The sequence below is a fragment of the Stenella coeruleoalba genome (genome assembly GCF_951394435.1).
Source record: "Stenella coeruleoalba genome assembly, chromosome: Y".
Classification (NCBI taxonomy): domain Eukaryota; kingdom Metazoa; phylum Chordata; class Mammalia; order Artiodactyla; family Delphinidae; genus Stenella; species Stenella coeruleoalba.
This window is the reverse complement of record NC_137168.1, coordinates 2,541,136-2,545,313: the sequence shown is the minus strand read 5'-3', so window position 1 is coordinate 2,545,313 and position 4,178 is coordinate 2,541,136.

The window sequence follows — 4,178 nt, the reverse complement described above, 5'->3', positions numbered from 1 at the left end:
GATAAAGGAACTTCTCTAGGCAGGAAACACAAGAGAAGGAAAAGACCTACAATAACAAACCCAAAACAATTAAGAAAATGGTAACAGGAACACACATATCGATAAGTACCTTAAATGTAAATGGATTAAATGCTCTAAACAAAAGACACAGACTGGCTGAATGGATACGAAAACAAGACCCGTATATATGCTGTCTTTACAAGAGACCCGCTTCAGACCTAGGGACACAGACAGACTGAAAGTGAGGGGATGGAAAAAGATATTCCACGCAAATGGAAAGCAAAAGAAAGCTGGAGTAGGAATTCTCATGTCACACAAAATAGACTTTAAAATAAAGACTATTTTTCTTTCAGTAAAGTTACATGTACCTTTATTATATTAATATATACACTACCAAATGTAAAATAAAGACGATTACCAGAGACAAAGAAGAACACTACCTAGTGATCAATCCAAGAGGAAGATATAACAGTTGTAAATATTTACGCACCCAACATAGGAGCACCTCAAAACCTAAGGCAAACGTTAACAGCCATGAAAGGGGAAATTGACAGTAACAGAGGACAGGCATCTGTGTTCCTCCCAATCCCCCTAGTCTGTTCTAATGGCAGGTAACTAAGATCACTGGGGCACAAGACCATCTGATTTAGAACATTTAGGAGGCTCCTTTTGTCTCTATTAGGGATCTTTACCAGCATGCACCTCTGAAAAAGGAATTTTTTTAGGCAGAAAACACTCATTGGAAATACAGTTCACCCAGTTGGCCTATTATATCCTATAGTATTTTCTTACACGGAAACAGGCAAAGAGTACCTGAAATGCTCACCAAGCAATAAAATAAGACTTCCACTATCTTTCTGATTGAAACTTTGTATTTTCATAAAACTGTACAGCCCAGGAGACCTGTGAGGACAAATACAAACTATGAATAACGGGCTTAATTCTCCTCCATTAAATAATAAGGAGAGAGGTTTCCACCTCTGCCTTTTGCTCAGAGCAATTATTTTAGAAAACTTGTCGTTAAGTACTCTCTCCTCTTTTTGAAATGTGTATAAATCTTTCCGATGGGACTTTTCTCAGCTTTGTGACCCAGAAGTGTCCTTCTCAAGGACCTGGGGACTATCTCTTTGAAACAAAACCAGGAAGGGAGAGGGAGCCCATCTCCCAGGCTCTGTGGGAGGTGAGGGGCTGAGCTTCTGTAGGCTCCTGGCCCCAACCTGCAAACCTACCTCTCGTCACAAAGACAGGAGCGGTTCGTCTTTCCTCTGGACGAAGCTGATTAGCTACCACAGACGGTCCCTGCAATTCGCAGGTCAACTCGGGATGGCTGTGTATGTGTATAGTACACGCTGCTGCCAGGTCTTGCTGAGGCCTAGTCAGTGCTCATCTTGAGAACATTCACAGAAGGAGCTCTAGCTGCCTGACCACATAAAAGGGTGAGATTTTCCTTCTGTCTTTGCCTCTCTTGGCGAATTCCCTGTGGTGTGCACCACATTCTGATTTAACGCTTATCTGATGATAAAACTGCTGTCTTTCTCTTCTGCTTTGTGGAGAGGTTTGCTGGGGGTTGGGAGGAGATTTGCGTTTTAAGTATATTTCCCAAATGAACCTCAAATCCTTTGTGGAATAGGAATAGGAAACATAAGCTACTATATACATAAGCACGGACTATACCTACGTACACTCGGGTATTCTTTGTAAGAGTCAAAATCATATTTATTGCTAATTTCATTTTTATCTACTGCAGTGAAAACTACGTTAAATTTTTATAACATATGCTATTCATTAAATTCCCACTGGCTATGGCATCTATTCTCTAGGCTACAAAAAAATTCTATGGTAATTTATTGACAAATAAAAGTGTGGAGCAAATGTATTACGTATTTGACACTAATGGAAATATTATTCCCTGTTCATCACACAAACGCATCCCAGGAACTCCACCATCTGATTTCTAGGGTTTCCAGGAGCTTATCCTGGTTAATTACGTTCACAAATTGTGCTTCCATCTGTGCCTTTAATATAGATTTAGAAAAAAATAGCTCTATTATAAATCTTCAGGGGCTTCCCTGGTGGCGCAGTGGTTGGGAGTCCGCCTGCCGATGCAGGGGACGCAGGTTCGTGCTCCAGTCCGGGAGGATCCCACATGCCGTGGAGCGGCTGGGCCCGTGAGCCATGGCCGCTGAGCCTGCGCGTCCGGAGCCTGTGCCCCGCAACGGGAGAGGCCACAACAGTGAGAGGCCCGCGTACCGCAAACAAACAAACAAACATGCTACAAGCAAAGGAGAAATACCTTCAAAATGATGGAGTTAATTCATCCATTTGTTCCCTTATTTTAAAATATGTATAAAGGTTACTAGGTATTAGGTATAACGAGAGGAAATGTCTCCTGTCCTCAGAGTGAGCACAGTTCCTTGGGGGCAAAGGCAACCTCTAAAGTGTCAACTAAAATTGATGTGATCTATGGGAAGTAGAGGAAGAAACCAGCCTGGTTCAGTGAGGGAAGCCTGTGCAATTTCAGATGGAATAATTTTGAAGTGACCCTAACAGTATGAAGTGGTTTTACTTGAACAGAAGAGAGGGACGACCCTCTCTATTAACATTCTATTTTTACAATACCAACAGAAATGTAAACTAGGTTATTTCTAGTACTGCTCTGACAGACAGTCTTATTCTGAGGGTTCCATATTGACTTGCGCTTCAACTCCTGTCTTCAAGGCTCTCTGGGGAGGGGGCGTGCTCACCGTGCCCGGGGGATGCCCCCAGATGCGGGACCACCCGGCTCTTCCATCTTCCTTGGGAAAGCCTGGCCTTCACCCCAGAATCCCACACTGTTCAGAGACTTTGTGCTCATTAACTTCTTAATCTGGTCCATTCTAATAACGCAAAGCAGTTTTACTTAATTATTATTCTGAAAGTCCAGTTAAGAATTTAATCATTTCTAAGCAAATCACTTAAATACTAGTGGGACTAACCATGGTGCAGCACTTAACGAATTACTTGGTCTCTCTCTGTAGGAATATTATTTAGTCAGAATTGGACATCTTCTTTCTCTCAGCCAGCCCTCCTCTTAAACAACAATGGTTTTAAAATTCCAATTTTATGACGTAGTTTACCACTCTGCACTGGCATTATAAGAGGCATTTTCTAAATTAAGTGTCTGAGGTCTTTTCCATGCCTCTCAACTCGGAGACTCAGAGTTTAGCTGTGGGTAGATGTACGATTGTATACTGGATATTTCGGAGAGACAGTCCTCCAAGATTTCTACTAAAGTGTACCTGTTTCTTTGGACAACTGGAATTGCCCTCCTCTACTTCTGATAAGTACTACACCCTATTAATTTTATATATTTAAACATTTTCTTCCTCCTATACTGAGTGTTAGCTGGAAGGTAGGAAACTCGCTCCTGATTTAGGAAAAGGAGACATTCTAGTCCTATTCAGTGCTCTATAACTTGTCCTAAAATTTCCATCTCTGTATCTATCTGCCTTTCTAAATACCTACCTATTTTTTTCCTTTTCCTCCTTCTTCTCCTCTTCCTCCTTCTTGTCTCTTTCTCTGTCTCTGTCTTTGTCTCTCTCTATCTCAGACACACACACACACACACACACACACACACACACACTCCTCATGTATATCTGGGGAAGATGCTGATGAGATTGCTATTCTTTACAATCCCTAAGTCTGTAGAGATGTCAATCTTTAAAAGACAGTGTGCGATCTCTCCTTTGAGAACCTGATACCCTTCTGGGAAAGCAGTATACTTGCTGCTTAGCGGTGATGAGATGTCCCAGGAGCTACTAAAACCTGACTACTGTGTTTTTTCTTGAGAAATTTAATCATCAACACAACTGCTAATTTAAACCCTGTAAGTTGTCTTTCATTTTATATTACAGGGAAGTTCAAAGCCAATAAATTGAAGTCGCAGGTGCTCCACTCTCAGAGTTAATAAACATAAAAACTCTTTTATGTCCCTGAAGAGTCTGCTGAATTCATTGTACTAAGTACTTGCCTGCATTCCTGGAAATGAAGGGCAAAATTGTATCAATTGGTGGGTGTGGATTTGTGTGTCCAAGTCCATTTATCTGGTAGAAAACTGATCCTGTCTTTATTTAAAGTCTTAATATCTTGTTCATCATGTATTCTGCATCACTTCTGAGTTTTTAAAATAGTGCATT